Source organism: Carlito syrichta, unplaced genomic scaffold, assembly GCF_000164805.1.
Source record: "Carlito syrichta isolate Samal-C Ts95f unplaced genomic scaffold, Tarsius_syrichta-2.0.1 Scaffold305825, whole genome shotgun sequence".
Taxonomy (NCBI): domain Eukaryota; kingdom Metazoa; phylum Chordata; class Mammalia; order Primates; family Tarsiidae; genus Carlito; species Carlito syrichta.
Genome location: NW_007249921.1, coordinates 218,566 through 235,612, shown reverse-complemented (window position 1 = coordinate 235,612; position 17,047 = coordinate 218,566). Strand labels below are relative to the sequence as shown.

The 17,047-nt window shown below is 40.7% G+C and overlaps 1 protein-coding gene and 1 long non-coding RNA gene across 2 annotated transcripts in view; both read right to left on the bottom strand.

The window, feature by feature from the left end:
* Window positions 1–7,093, bottom strand: part of LOC103265066 (rab GTPase-activating protein 1) — a 62,341-nt gene extending 55,248 nt beyond the window's left edge. Inside the window, exon 1 of the mRNA XM_021714846.1 lies at window positions 7,031–7,093. The gene's annotated coding sequence lies outside the window, so the exon portion shown is untranslated. The remainder of the gene's footprint in view (window positions 1–7,030) is intronic.
* A 4,627-nt stretch (window positions 7,094–11,720) lies between these two features.
* LOC110596039 lies at window positions 11,721–17,004 on the bottom strand. Its single transcript, XR_002482222.1, has 3 exons — window positions 16,950–17,004; window positions 12,700–12,786; window positions 11,721–12,387 (listed from the first exon to the last, which is right to left on the bottom strand). It is a non-coding gene; the product is annotated as an uncharacterized LOC110596039 (long non-coding RNA).
* Window positions 17,005–17,047: the final 43 nt, after the last annotated feature.

The window sequence follows — 17,047 nt, the reverse complement described above, 5'->3', positions numbered from 1 at the left end:
TAGCGCATGCTGTAATTCCGGCTACTTGGAAGGCTGAGGTGGAAGGATCGCAGGAGCCCAGCAAGTTGAGGCTGCGGTGGCTGGGAGCGGCCACTGCACTCCAGTCTGGGTGACAGAGTGAGACTCCAACCCAAAAAAAAAAACAATTTACAAATTGTAATCCTTTTGCATTGTGGTTAAATATAAATAACAAACATCACCACTTTAGCTATTAAGTGTACTGTTCTGTGGCACTGTACATTCACAATGTTATGCAACCATCACCACCAGTTTTTTCTGAAACTGTGTGCCCATTAACACTAATTGCCCATTCTCTCCTTCCCCAGCAACCACCATTCCACTTCCTGTCTCTATGAATTTGACTACTCTAGGTATCTAATACAAGTGGTGGAATTATTCATTATTTGTCCTTTGTAACTGGTTTATTTCATTTAACTAATGTTTTCAAGGCTTATTCATGTGTCAGAATTTCCTTTCTTTTTAAGGTGGAATAATATTCCACTATATGTATACCACATTTTCTGTATCTGTTCATCCTTCAATAACAGTAAGTTTCCAAAGCCTGATTGTAACTTTATAGGAGTTTTGGATAAAATTCACAAAATCAATACAGCAAGAGTTTAAAGAAGAGAGTCAATGTTTTCGGATTTCTGAATTTCTTATGAGTAATCAAATTTCACTGAGAGGGAGGGGACACACAGCAACACAATGGGTTACCCGGTCTACTACCTGGTACCTGAGGGTCAGCTAGAAACCCAAACTTCACCTGCATGCAGTCTACTTATGTATCAAATCCTCACTTATACGCCACAATTCTAAAATAAAACAAAAATAATCTCATATAATAGAAAAAGAAGACTGGGAGTTGAATTCCTGGGTACTTTTGTGATTTGACTTGGATAATGTTGTGGCTTCAGTTGTGCAAAACGAGGGGAACGAACCCTTTCTACTCCTTTGGGCATGTGAGTATCCAGGAAAGTCAGAAAGATATCAGGTGCTTTCCAATACAATTCTATGAAGCAGGCATAAGTAGCTCCATCTTTACAAATGAAAGCGCTGTGTCTCAGAGTGGTAAAGTAACCTACCTTCAATCATATATTAACTAAGTGTAATACTTGGGATATTCATGTCTTTCTGATCCCCAAATTCATAATCTCCCCACTATACCTTGTAAGAAGAGAGGTAAGAAGAGAGGATGAAATGCACATAAAACAATTCATTTAACTGATTATCTGGGTGCAATAATATTAATAACTGAAAAAATAAAATCTTTTAAATAGTTTTCCCACGTTCTTGTGGATATTTAAAAAAACAACACTTTAATTTTTTCCAGAACTCTAGGTATGCTGGCTCTATGCCACTTCACAGTATCTCTGAAACTAAATATTTAAATTGCTATTTGGATGCCATTTCCACAATAGAAACTATCTCTAGGAACATAGGGAAAGTTAGCTTAATGTTGAGGTAACATTCACATTACATTTCTGATCCTGCTAGTATGAATAAAAAAATATCTTTGTCTTTACTCTTTAGGAACAAATTTCTAAATTATAATTTACATTAGCATTTTGTTCTTATCTTAGCCAAAAGGCCAAGAAGCGATACATTAGCATTTTGTTTTTGTTTCTGAGTTGGAGTTCAGTGGCATGATCACTGCTAACACAACCTAGACCTGCTGGGCTCAGGACATCCTTCTGCCTCACCCTTCCAACTAACCAGAACCACAAGCATGTGCCACCACACCTGGCTAATTTATTTACTATAGAGATAAGATTTCACCAAGTTGCCCAGTCTGGCCTCTAATCCCTGGGTTCAGGGAATCCTCTCACCTTGGCCTCCCAAAGTGCTGCATTTACAGGAATGAGCCACTGCACCTGGCATAGATTAGTGTTTTATGCATACTCAAAAGTGAATTTTTTAAGCAATGCAAGGTTGCCCAGAGACTTTTCCTCCTTTTAGAAAATTAGTCAATATTGTTCCTTCTCATACAAATTACATCTAGAAGCCAGGCTCGGTGGCTCAGCCTGTAATCCTGTGCTTTGGGAGGCTGAGGTGAGTGGATTGCCTACCAGAGGTCCTCGAACTTTTAAAACAGGGAGCCAGTTCACTGTCCCTCAGACTGTTGGAGGGGTGGACTATAGTTTAAAAAAAATAACTATGAACAAATTCCTTTTTTTTTTTTTAAACTATAGTCCGCCCCTCCAACAGTCTGAGGGACAGTGAACTGGCCCCATGTTTAAAAAGTTTGAGGACCCCTGGCCTAAGCCCACGGGTTCTAGACCCGCCTGGGCAACTTGGCGAGACCTCATCTCTACAATAAATCAAAAATTAGCCAGGCGTGGTAGTACGTGCCTGTAGTTCCAGCTACTTGGAAGGCTGAGGCTGAAGAATCGCTGGAGCCCAGCAGGTAGAGGCTGTGGTGGCCGGAAGCGGCCACTGCACTCCAGTCTGGGTGACAGAGTGAGACTCCAACTCAAAAAACAAACAAACAAACAAACAAATTACATCTAGAATATCCACCTGTCTGCACTTATATCTGAAATGTTTGTATTATTCACTTAATTTATGAGAATAATGTCAAGCATGCAAATTGGTCAATAAAAGACCAAAGCCTACAATAAATGCAATAAATTCAATTTCTCTTTTTCCATGACTTCTGTCTGATGTTCAAGGAAATATGAGCAGGCAAACTATGAATCTTTGGCAGAGACAAACTTCTTTTCTGTGCTTTCTGAAATGAGAAGGCCCTAGCCCATAGTTAAACTGGGATGGAAAGACATTTGACAAATATGTTAAATAGGGGGTGGGCAGTCAATAAGCATTTACTGAGCCCTTCATTCACATCACCGTAATAGACACTATATAAGAAGATATAAAACTCACAAATATTTAATTAAATTCCACCTGTCTTTAACCTATCTGAAAAGATCTTTCTTTACAACCTAAAACAAAAAAGTAAAAAACAAAACAACAAAAAAACTATTTCTGCTAGGAGAAAATTTTTAACATAAAAGTAATAGCTTTTGAGGTTACACAGAAATCAAATTTTTTTCCTGAATTCAGAGAGAATTCAACAATAACTATAATAAGGACGTAAACATTTCTCTTCTGCAGGTATATCAGAGGTATAGTCATAGAAAAATCATGTCACAGCAAAAACAATTTACGTGCAATATTCCTACTCTCATGTTGTCATAGTCAATATATCAGCATACCTTCAAGGGAGCAAGAGAGTTTATTAGCTCTATGATAAAAAAAATTAAAATAATCACAGCTCTTTCCATCAGTATTACACAAATGTTCAACTTAACCTTGAATGCTTTCTCTTATTACCCTTGATGATATTTAAAATATGTTCCCAAAGAAAGATTCTTCACATCAATTCCTCTAACCAACACAAAGGTCATTCTCAGAAAAGGAAAACAAGATTGTAACCACAGGCTGTTGGTTATAGTTACCTAAATGTATAAATAAAACAAGAAAGAAAAAGTTTTAAAATAGTCAAATTGTTGTTAAGCTTTGAGTTAATAACATTGTGTTAAAGTTAGCACAGAAATTCATTTGTTTATATACATTAAGAAATGCCACATGGAGAAAAACTTATTGCCACAAAGATTCACAGATTCCAAGGAGTAGTAGTATATTTCTCATGTTTGTTAACCAAGGTAACACACGCTATTTAATGCAGGTATGAACTTAAAAATAGATTTAGGGTTTTATTTTGTTCTTTTTTAGTTATCAAAAAAAGGGATTTTGGGGGCAGAAACATTAGGTCCTACAAAGCTCTACACTCTGATGAATAGAACAATCTTCAAAAAATTCTCACTGATGACTACCTCAAAATATTATGGTTGACTTGGAAGAGAAGGGAAACTTCCAGGCCAAGTTCTATAAACTAATGTGTTCAGGACTTGCACACTTCCATATTTGGTCAGTCTTTGCATATTAAGAGTAACAAGGCTGGTTGGGTCAACACGAGTGGTTACAATAGAAGCTTTAATGTTTATCCAGTACCTAAAAGTGTAAGTAAGGGAACACAAGTTTTCTAAAAAATAATCATCTCAGGAGCAACACAAAACTGAGAGGGATAAGGGTGGTAGGAATGACTAGATAACCAGTTTATGCTAAGAAAAAAAAAATTAGCTTTGACATTGATATGGTGTTTTTTCAGGTATATCAATGGGCATGAAGTCCTTAACCTTGGATGTTCTTTCCTCGGGATCTAACTATGGAAAATCAGCAAAACAAGGTAATTACATACAAAGTGCCAAAACATCACGCCAAACTCTGCTTTATGTACATTAGTTACATTAGCAATATTTTCTTTTCTTTTTGAGTTGGAGTCTCACTCTGGCGCCCAGGCTGGAGTGCAGTGGCATGCTCACGGTCACCGCCACGTCAACCTGCTGGGCTCAAGTGATTCTTCCGCCTCAGCCTCCAAGTAGCTGGAACTACAGGCATACACCACTACACTCAGCTAATTTTTTGCTTTATTGTAGAGATGAGGGCTCACCAAGTCGCCCAGGCTGGTCTTGAACCTGTGGCCTTGGTCAATCCTCTCACCTTGGCCTCCCAAAGTGCCAGGATTACAGGCTTGAGTCACTGCAACTGGCCACATTAGCACTTTTAAAATAATATTTGAGTTCTATCTTCAAGAAAAGTGATGTATTCATTTATTTTACATGCTTGAGAAGTCTAATAATATATGATTATATTGAAAATTACAAAGATAACATTATGAGCAGCCCATATCTGAACCTTAGCACACCAGTGTTTTTATGCAGTGTTTTTAGCACTGATTTAAACTAATAATTTTCTCAAACCTGCATTCACAAGTTACTTGTTAAAACAATTACTGGAAAAGAATGAGACCTTCAAAATAGGCTTTCCTGTAGTTGGAAATACACTGAAGAGAAGATAATCATTTCTTTAAAAGAATCTGCTGGGTTGTTAAGTTATAGTGTGTGGAAAATCACATCCCTTCATATAGATAATGTGCATAAAACACTCAAAAAAGTAAAAAACAAGTGCTCACTTTTGCACAGCTCAGCTACATTACTATTTAATCACTTGTAAACCGCTGACAAAATACTATACCAAAAATGCCAAAATAAATATGGCTGATAGGTTAACTTTCCAAACAAATATATACCCTATTAATGCCAGAGTTAACTGTAAATTGAACTAGAAACTGAAACAATGAAAAGGAAGTGTACTACAAAATAGCAATATTTCAACAATGAGTTTGAATTATTAGTATTATTTTGTATTAATGTGAAATTTATTTTTTTAATCAGAATCTCACTCTGTCCCCTAGGCTGGAGTACAGTGACACACTCACGGCCACCGCAGCCTTGACCTTCTGGGCTCAAGCAATCCTTCCTCCTCAGTCTTTTTTTTTTTTTTTTTTTTTAAAGCAGGATTTATTGAGAGGACAGAAAAGTTTCCACAATGGGAGGGGACCCAAGGGGGTTGCCCTTTCCTCAGCCTTTCAAGTAGCTGAAACTACAGGTACATGCCACCACACCGGGTTAATTTTTTTATTTACTGTAGAGAAGAGGTCTCGCCAAGTTGCCCAGACTGGTCGCGAACCCTTGGACTCTGGCAATCCTCTAGCCTCTGCCTCCCAAAGTGCTGGGATTACAGGTGTGAGCCCACCGCACCCGGCTACATGTGAATTTTAAATGTTATCAATACATACAAATCAATCATGGATTCAAATTTTAATAATGCAAACTGACGTCTTCAAAGGAAGAGTACACAGATCTTTCTCCTCTATTCATTTTCAGTTCTTACTAGTAAGCTCTACTTAAAAGTCTTCAACATACATTAAATAGCACCCTATCAAACTTGAATTAAGGCTTCCCTTAAGAAAAAAAAGTCCTTCCCTTAAGAAAAAAAAAAAAAGGTGGATGATCACTTGGTACTTAAGCTTTTTCCCCACTACATCAATTTAATGTGACAGTTCTAGTCACCTTCCTTTTTTTCTAAAGCACCTGGAAACACACACAGACACACAACTTACTACTCCAGACACATGCATGTGAATACAGAGGCCAATTTGAATGGAAACAGCAAATGAATTGTGAAACCCTTTCCCTGACATTCCCTCCCATAAAAAATGACAAAAGTCAAAGGATCTCAAACTCAAGTTGGAACATGATTTTAACTAACGGAGTATTAGTAGCGGGAACACTAGTAGCAAGATCACTCAACACGGTCTCCTAGGACATTTGCTCCCAAGAAAAGAATCCTCGAATAACCCTAGATATGGAGATGCATGTAAAACAGGAGCAGATGATAAATAGTATTAGATGTTAGAAAAGCAGGGACCAAAGTACTACCAAGCAATGGACAGCGAACTCCTGAAAGTCTGGAGTAAACCTTGGCTCAACACTCAAACTCTAAAGGCTACTGAGAATCAAAAGACACAGCAATGAGGTATTGGGGCAGATGCTTCGAGTAGATGGAAGAGTGGGATGCCTAGGATACTTTTTATAAAGACTAACCTGAGATGGCAGAGCGACACTGAAAGAAAGCAAGTGTTTCAAATTAGGCGTAGCCCAGGAAGCCAGGCTGAGCCCAAGCCAGCCTAAGTCACAGACACTGGCCTAGTGGGCAATGGAGAGAAATTGAGGCGGAGGGAACGTACGAATTCCCAAACAGGATCAAGCCTAAAGCGTGAAAATCAAGACACAAACAGGCTTTGCTGGGGGGGGGGGGGGGGGGGGCGGGGGGACTGCCAAATACGCAGGACTGCAAAGACAGACAGGGGGAACCGGTTTGGGCAGGGGCTCCAGGAGCGTTCCAGGTTGCGCATGCGCCCTCTCCCCTCCGTCGCAGTTCCCCCCCCCCCCCACTCCCCCAATCACGGCTCCCCTCAGAACTCGGCCCGTCCAGGGAACTGAACGCATCCCCACTGGCCGAGCCCCGCGGGACAAGAAGAAAGCTTGGCTCCCGCAGCTGCCGTCGGAAAGTCCTCCCGGGGTTGGTGGATAGGAGGGTAGAAGGAGGGGAAACGCGGCCCTACCCGACCCGCCGTCTCCTCCTCCGCCGCCCGCCGTTCGGCGTCCCGGAGGCTCCGCCGCCTGGGCCTCCCCAGCTGCCCTGCCCCCGCCCTCCCCGCCCCCCTACTCACGTGAGAGCGGCTTCTTCCGTCCTCTGTCCCGCCTTCTGCCCTGTCTCATAGGCTGACGGTCATGACGAGTGGCCCCATTGGCCCAACACCTGGAAGCGAGGCGGGGCTCCCTTTTCTCGGAGCCCCATCTGAGATTTCAGTCCGCCTCAGGACTACTGAACGCCTGCGCGAAATGCAAAGGATGGGAGCAGGACCTAGGGCTGTCTGGGCTTGAACAGGCAACTATGTGACTGCAGCTGGACTGGGAGAGAGAGGGACTGGCGGCGGTGGGAGCGGACTAAGAATCACCTGTTGAGCCTAAGCGGGGGGGGGGGGGGGGGGGGGGGGAAAGACTGCAAAGAATACTGGTGCTAGAACAAGGAATTCCCCCGCTCACCTTTGGAAATCAGTACTGTTTGAAAATCAGCCGTTAACAGTGTGACTTAATTAACCTGGCTTTTATTGAGGGTGTAGTGTGCCAGTGATTGTGATAGGTCTTTTGATGGATATATCTCATTTCCGCTTTACCACAAACCTATGAGAATGGCACTGAAACCAGGCCAACGTCCCCACAGAACTAATGGTCACAAGTTTTCTGAATAAGCACAGAAACTGAGCTTCCTGAGCTTAAAGCTTGAAAGTCATTGTCTTCAGTTCTTTTCTCAGGAAATCAACCCTCATGCCTGTAGTATAAAGAAACGGAAACTCACAGATCACGCAGAGAGGCCAGATCCTTTGTTTACCAACTCCTCTTGCTTACCCCTCCCCAATTCCAGTTTACCCAGTCCTCTTCCTTACCCCCTCTCTATTCCTATTTTCTACATTCCTGCCCCACTGTATAAACTCTGAACTTCAGTAGGATAAGGGAGACAAATTAAGAATGATACTTTCCCCTAGGCTTATATCACCCAATAAAAAAAAGCCTGGAAATACTCATTTGATTTCAGTGGTTGGCTTTCTGTGCGGGGAGCAACAGGACCCCTGACTGGCGTCTCAATAACAGTATGATTCTTCTCGTTTATAGAGTAGTGCAGTCTAAGTTACAGAATCCAGTCTAGAAGGCAAAACTTCTAACTCTCCGGTCCAAAATCAGCTGGGACAAAACAGCTGACTTGGGGTATTTAAGGCACAGAAAAGGATAAATGAGCAAGGTCCATTTCTTAAAAATGAGATTTTATTTTAAACTAATTCAGGCCGATTGCTTGTGGCTCACATCTGTAATCCCAGCACTTTGGGAGACTGAGGCAGAAGAATTGCTTGAGCATAGGAGTTCAAAACCAGCCAACATAGCAAGACTTCGTCTCTATAAAAAAATAAAATTAGCTGAGCGTGGTGGCATGTGCTTGTAGTCCCAGCTATTCAGAAAAATCACCGGAGTCCAGAAGAGCGAGACTGTGGTAAGCTGTGATTGTGCCACCATGCTTTAGCCCCAGCAACAGAGACCCTGTCTAAACAACAACAACAAAAACCAAACAACAAAGGTGAAATCTACAGCAATATAATGAAGTTGAAACTCAAAGTCCCTGTCTTCAATGAATTTACAATATAATTAGGAATCAAAACAATAATTATTAAAGGTGCTATTTCAGTCTTATTTTTTTTTAAGAGAGGCGGTCTCCCTGTGTTGCTTAGGTTGGAGTGCAGTGGCACAATCATAGCTCACTGTAATCTTGAACTCCCAGGCTCAAGCTATCCTCATGCCTCAGCCTTCTGAATAGTTGGGATTACCTGCATGCCCTACTGCACCTGGCTCATAAGACTTGATAATTATAAAACTTTTCTACAGCCTTTCCCCTACTTTTCCTCTTTCTAGATTCAAAAGGCATGTGCTCTTTTCTTGGTGAATGAGTCATCTGCAGTGTTCTGATGGATAAGCATCCAAGTCAACCAGAGAAAAGGCAGTATAAACAAAACTGTGTTTTGTTACAGTCTCGTTTTTGTGATTTGTTTTTTACAACAGATGTGGCTGTACATCTGCAGGAAAATCGTTTTACCTCTTTTCTTCTTATATAGTTACATAACATAGACCCATTTAAAGGTATTCAAATAATAAAGTATTAGAAGAAAGTAAAATCCCCTGAACTCCACAAAACCACATTTAACATTTTGGTGACCATACTTTCATGTATTTCTTGATTCATATGTATACTCAAATATGTATGTAAATCAACATATTTTTATATAAAACTTTATTACACAATAGTACAATATGCCATGGAGAAAAAAAAAACAGACAAGTTAAAATAAAAAATAAACACACCACATTCTCACCACCAATGTTAATACTTTAGTGTATAAATTTTGTATATGTACATATTTTTTCAAAACAAGACCACATAGTTTAGTAATCCGTTTTTTAAAATTAACAATATTTATCTTATTTCAATAAATTTCCCTCATCTAATACCTACATCACAAACTTCTGTCAACCTAAAAATATTTTTACAGCTGGCTTTCATAAATCAGTAATATCATTTCAGGAAATATCCCCTCATCTAATACCTAACTATAATACAACATTCTGTTGACCAAATTATATTTTTCTGCAACAAATATTCCCAAATCAGTATCTAATCCAGGACCATACATTACATCTGGTTATATCCTTTAAGTCTTTCTAAATATGGCACCTGAAGAAATGAAAAGCTTCTGGCTCACTCCAGAAAGCAGGACAATTGAAGAGCAAAATTTCTGGATTTGAGTGATTGTTTCAAGAAGTCAATTTGTTCCTGTAAACCTTGTATTTCCTGAAAACTGGAAGATACATTTGAAGGCTCAATGGATTCAATTCAAACATTTTGGATTAGTAACCTCATATGTAATGTCGTGCTATACTTCCTGTTTCATTATATTAGTTAAATATTATGTATTGTATCTAATATAGTGTTGCCAGTGATGACCACTGTACTGATGATATATATGCTATTTTTATCACGGAGTATTCTTTTTTTAAATTGGAGTCTCACTCCATCACCCAGACTGGAGTGCAATGGCATGCTCACAGCCACCCCAGCATCGATCTGCTGGGTTGGGCTGAGGCAATCCTTCTGCCTCAGTCTTCCAAGTAGCTGGAACCACAGGCACATGCCACCATGTCTGGCTAATTTTTTGATTTATTGTAGAGATGAGGTCTCTCCAAGGAAGTCCATTTTAAAAATAGACTTCTTATATTCTTTCAATGCCATGTATTCTAATATCTGATTCACAGAAAATTAATTTTGGTTTTTTAAATATGCTCAACTTTTTTTAGCAAGTGGCTTCATAACTTAAAATGTGTGGCTACAGCATATGAGTGGAATATGGGGCTGTTGGGAGATAAAGCAATGTGATGGGTTAAAGTCAGAATGGAAGGTCCTTGAATGCTAAAATAAGAAAACTGAAATTCACTCTATGGACACAAGAGTACCCTTGGATATTTTTAAGGTCAGTGACAATAATGAATTAAACTTTTCTTTTTAAAATCACACCAGTTAATGGAAATGTGGCATACTATTCAGCTATCAAAAAGAATGAAATAATGTCTTTAAAACAACTTGGATGGAACTGGAGAATATTCTAAGTGAACTAATTCAGGAACAGAAAAGCAAACACTGCATGTTCTCACTAATAAGTGGGAGCTAAACTAAGGATCCATAAAGACAGAGAGAATGGTATAATGGACACTGGAAACTCAGAAGGGGAAGAGATAGAAAGACAAAAATTCACCTATCTGGTACAACGTGCACAGGTGGAGGTGATAAGAACATTTAAAATCCAGACCAAAAACTATTTGTACCCCCTAAGGCTACTGAAATAAATATAATAAATAAATAAATAACTCTAGTAGGAATAAACCAGGGAATACAGGAGGCAGATAGCATAGTTTAGAAACTGCCTAGGATCAGAAAGGCTTTCACTAAAGAAGTAGAAAAAAAAAGAGGGCAGGGTTCCAGAGGTATTTTAAAATAAACATCTTCAAGTTTGCTGATTATTTCTTCTGCTTGCTCAAATCTGCTTCTGAACTCCTCTAGTAAACTTTTCATGTTATCAACTTCAGAGTTTCATTTGGTTCCTCTTTTTGTAAGTTTTCTCTTTAATGATATTCTAATTTTGTTCATACATCATTTTCCTCATTTCACGCATGTCTTGATTTAGTTAGCTGAGCAACTTCAAAACGGGTGTTTTAAAGTTTTTGTTGCTGGGTATGGTAGCTCATGCCTGTAATCCCAGAACTCTGGGAGGCAGAGGTGACAGGATTGCCAGAGCCCACGCGTTAAAGACCAGCTGGGCAATTTGGCAAGAACTCATATCTAAAATAAGTTTAAAAATTAGCCGGGCATGGTGACATGCACCTGTGGTTCCAGCTACTTGGAAGGCTGGGCAGAGGGTCGCCTGAGCCCAGCAGGTTGAGTCTGTGGTGGCTGTGAGCGTGCCACTGCATTCCAGCCTGGGTGACAGAGTAAGACTCTGACTCGAAATAAATAAATTCATTAATAAAATAAAAAAATAAAGTTTTTGTCTACTAAGTCAGACATCTGTGCTTCCTCAAGGACTGTTTGTTTGTTCTTTTGAGTGGACCATGCTTTCCTGTTTCTTTGCATGTCTAGTGATTTGCTACAAACTGAACATTTTAATCTTATGATGTGATGACACTGAAAATCCAGACTTTCCTTATGACCCTAGGTTTGCTGTTTTCTTGATGGTCTCTGTGCTGATGGTTAGGATCTGCCTAAGGTGAAAGTTTAAGGTCTCTCAGGTCTTTTCTTTCCCTGGTTATATGCAGTAACTTTCTACTTTCCCCGGCCTAAGTGGTTGCTTTTGAATATCCCAATCCTTAAATGTCTGCCTTCCAAATGGGGTGATGGGGAAACAAACAAACAAAACTATTCCTTTAAAACCCCTGAAGGTCAATTCATCTGAAAGGGATTGAAGTAATGGCAGCCAGCCTCTGTGCCTGAAACTCAGTGATCAAAAGCAGTAATCAGTGACCAGAACATACAAAGAGGGTAGTCGGAAGACAAAGTTCTTCTTGCCTACCCTGGCTCCAACAAGCCACACCAGGAATGTGGGCAAAACTGCTTGTCATAGAGTTGAAAGACCATGAATGACTAGCTGTTTTACACTAAATGCTGATAATGACTGGCATCAACCCCAATTTACCAGCTAGACTCTCCCCTGGAAGATGCAAGCATTCGAATAGACTCCAGGGTTCCAAAACAGTTACTTCAGAGAGTTTCTGCGAGTACAGTTGTCTTGGTGGAGAGACAGACTCCTTGTGATTTCTACTCCATCTGAAGAATAGAAAGAAAAAGAGTGAAGAAAAGTGAACAGTAACAGAGCCTAAGGGACCTATGAGATACCATCAAGAGGACAAACAACAAACTGGGAGTTACAAAGGAGAAGAAAGGGCAGAAAGAATGTTTCAGGAAATAATGGTCAAAACTCTCCAAATTTTATGAACGAGATGACATACAAATCCAGTAAGTTCATCACACGGAGTAGTAGAACTACTCAGAGACCTACATCAAACATATTATAATTAAACTGTTGAAAGTCAAACAAAGAGAATCTTGAAAACAGCAACAGACAATTTTGTTACATACCAGGGGTCTCAATAAGATTATCAGCCAATAAGATTATCATCTGAAACCTTGGAAGCCTGAAGGCAATAAGTTGATATATTCAAAGTACTGAAAGAAAAAAAACCCCTGTTATTAGAAAATACTATATCTGGCAAAATTGTACTTCAAAAATGAGGGAGAAATTAAGATATTCCCTGATAAACAAAAGTTGAGGAAGTTTGTTAACATTTCTGTCCTTCAAGAAATGCTAAAGGGGGCTGGGCACAGTGGCGCAACCCAGTAATCCTAGCACTTTGAGAGGCCAAGGCAGGAGGATTGCTTGAGCTCAGGAGTTTGAGACTAGCTTGGACAACATAGTGAGACCTTTTCTCTACAAAAAAATTTAAAAATCAGCTGGGCATTGTGGTGCATGCCTGTAGTACCAGCTACTCCAGCTCTTCCAGGGGAGAGGCTGAGAGAGAAGGACCACCTGAGCACAGGAAGCTGAGGCTGCAGTAAACTGTAAGTATGCCACTGTTCTCAAGTCTGGGTGACAGAGTGAGACCTCGACTCATACACACAAAAAAATTAACTTGTACAACAAACCTTTATAATACAAATTACTAATATACTCATTTGTTAAAAAAAAAAAATCATTTACTCAAGGAAAAAAAATTCTTCACAAATTTTTGCAAAATTTTTTTTTTTTGAGTTGGAGTCTCACTGTCGCCCAGACTGGAGTGCAGTAGCCGCTCCCGGCCACCGCAGCCTCGATCTGCTGGGCTCCGGCGACCCTTCCGCCTCAGCCTTCCAAGTAGAAATTTTTGCAAAATTAAAGAGGTAAAGTTTCCTGACACACTCTGAGGCCAGCATTACCCTGATAACAACAACAGATAAATACATCACACGTGAAAAATATTACAGACCACTATCCCTTATGAATATAGATGCAAAAATCCTCAACAAAATATAAACATACTGAATTTAACAGCATATTAAAATAAGTATTCACCATGAACAAGTGGGACTCATCCCAAGAATGCAAGGGTGGTTCACCATAAAATAAATCAATGTAATACAGCAAACCTATGGGGGGGGAGCAACTGGGGGAGGAGAAATCACCTGACCTTCTCACTGATGCAGAAAAGGAATCTGACAGAATCTGACACTTTTTCATAATAAAATCTTTCAGAAAACTAGGGAAAAAGTAAAAATTCCTCAAAATACTAAAAGTATTTGTGAAAAACCCACAGCTAACATCATACTCAATGGTTTAAGATATAAAGTTTTCCCACTAACATCAGGAATAAGACAAGGATGCCCACTTTCACTGCTGCTATTTAACAGTGTACAGTAAGTTTCAGCCAGAGCTATTAGACAACAGAAAGAAATTATTATTATTATTATTTTGAGTTGGAGTTCACTCTTGTTGCCCAGGCTGGAGTGCAGTGGAGACCTGGGCTGGTCTCGAATCCGCAGGCTCAGGCAATCCACTCACCTCCACCTCCTGAAGTGCTGGGATTACAGGCTGAGCCACTGAGCCCTACCAAGAGAAAGAAATTAAAAGTATCCAAATTGGGCCAGGCATGTCAGTTGACTCCCGTAATCCTAGCACTTTGGGAGGCTAAGGCAAGAAGACAGCTTGAGACCAGCGGCTCTAGAACAGTCTGGTCAACAAAAAATAGATACAAAGACCTTGTATTTATTTTAAAAAAAAAAAAAACGGGTGCAGAGGCTCACACGTGTAATCCCAGCAACAGTAGGAGGCAGAGGCGAAAGGATTGCCTAAATCCAAGGGTTTGAGACCAGCCTGGGCAACATGGCAAGACCTCATCTCTATAATAAATCAAAATATTAGCTAGGTGTGGTGGTGTGTGCCTGAAGTTCCAGCTACATGGAAGGCTGAAGCGGCTGAAGCAGAAGGATCTCCTGAGCTCTACAGGTCAAGGCTGCGGTGGCCATGAGCGAGGCACTGCACTCCAGCCTGGGAGACAGAGTGAGAATCTAACTCAAAAAAAAAAGGAAAACAATAATCTCTATTCACAGACACTATCTTATGTTTAAAAAAAAATCCCAAAGCTACTAGTGCTAATATATTCAGCAAAGTTACAGGATACAAGATCGATCTACAAAAAAAAAATCAAAAGTTTCTATGCACTTGCAATTAAAAATATGAAAAGTTAGGCTGGGTGCAGAGGCTCATGCCTGTAATCCCAGTACTTTGGGAGACCGAGGCAAGAGGATTGTCTGAGCTCAGGGGTTCCAGACCAGCCTGGGTAACATGGTGAGATCTCATTTCACAATAAATCAAGAAAAAATAGCCGGGCATGGTAACGCACGCCTGTAGTTCCAGCTACCTGGAAGCCTGAAGTGGAAGGATCAGGCTGAGGTCTGAGCCCAGCAGGTCAAGGCTGTGGTGGCCATGATCAGGCCACTGCACCCCAGCCTGAGCAAGAGTGAGTCGCCAACTCAAAAAAAAAAAAAAAAAAGTAAAGTTAAGAAAGCAATTCCATATGAAATATCATTTAAGTGAATTAAATAGTCTGATAACTAGAAAATATTGCCGAAAAAAATAAAATGAAGACCAAATAAATGGAAAGGCATTCAGTATTCATGGACAGAAATACTTAAAATTGTTAATATGCCAATACAGTACTATCCAAAGGGATCTACAGATTCAGCGCAATCCCTACTCCAAAAGCCTTTTTCGAAGAAATGGAAAAGGCAGTCCTCAAAATCACATGGAATTGCAAAAGGCTCCAAACAGTCAAAATAATCCTGAAAAAGATTAAAGTTGGAGGACTCACATTTGGCGACTTCAAAACTTATTACAAAGCTACAGTAATTAAAACAGTATGGGTCAGGCTCTGTGACTCAGCCTGTAATCCCAGCACTTTGGGAGGCCGAGGTGAGAGGATTGCCTGAGCCCAGAGTTCGAGACCAGCCCGGGGAACTTGGCAAGCCCTAGTCTCTACAATAAAAATAAAATAAAATAAAATTAGCCAGGCATGGTAGCATGCGCCTTAAGTTCCAGCTACTTGAAAGGTTAAGGCAGAGGGATTGCTGGAGCCTAGCCGGGCGATGCTAGGGTGACTGTGAGTATGTCACTGCCCTCCAGCCTGGGCGATGGAATGAGACTCCAATTCAAAAAAAAAAGTATGATATTAGCACAAGGACAGGTATATAGATCAAGGTACTTGAATAGAAAGTCATGAAATAAGCCCTCATGTATTGGGTCAATTGTTTTTCAACAAGGATTCCAAGAACCCTCAATGGGGAAAGGACAGTCTCTTCAACAAATAACACTGAAAAACAATATCCACATGCAAAAGAATAAATTTGGGGATAGTTAGTGGTGATGGTGTACATTGTGAATGTACTTAAAGCCATCAAACTTTACACTTACAAATGATTAAAGTGATAAATATTACAAGTTTTATTACAATAAAAGCGCCCCCCCCCCGAAGAAAAAGGAGAACTCAGTTGAGCTGGCAAGGAAAAGAACTCTATGGATGATGCCGTTCGCCAACACAAAGACGACAAATCAGCAGAAGCAGTTGTGGAAATGAATCTGAGATAATTAAAAGTTACATTAACATTAAGGCAACAGGCTGGGCGCGGTAGCTCAAGCCTGTATGTAATCAGCACTTTGGAAGGCCCAGGTGAGGGGATTGCCTGAGCCCACGAATTCGACAACAGCCTGGGCAACTTGGCGACACCTCGTCTCTACAATAAATCAAAAAAATTAGCCGGGCGTGTTAGCGCGCCTGTAGTTCCGAATACTTGGAAGGCAAAGGCGGAAGGATCGCCGGAGCCCAGCAAATAGACACTGGGGTGGCCATGAGCGTATCACTGCACTCCAGCCTTGGCGACAGAGTTGAGACTCCAACTCAAAAACAAAAAACAAAACAAAATTAAGACAATCAATTGAAGCTCTCTTCTAGATAGTTAGCTCTGGACCATTGTCTGGGCTGCAAATGGTCAACATGTTGTCGGTTAACAGAAGCCACGGGAATACAAGAGATTGCCCTAGGAATGGGTACGAAAGAAGAAGACGCCCAGGGCACGATCTCTGAAAAACACATCCAAAAGAGAGTGCAGCGCTTTCGGTTTTTCCGGCTCCCGCCCCGTGAGTCCACAGCCCTAGGCGGGAGGGATCTACCAAGGATCTACCAAAGGAGCTCTTTTCCCAGCTCCAGACGAATCGCTGAGAAGGGAGTCCGGGGCAGCTAATCCTTGCGAAGCGCACAGCGCCGGAGCAGGCACCACTAACAACCCACCGCACCTCTTACCAGTCGGCAGAGACGCTAGCGCCAAAAGGTCACTCAATCCGCACCCCGTCCACAACGCGGAAAGTCCCTCTCGGGGCCCCGTTGTCCTCCGAGTCTTC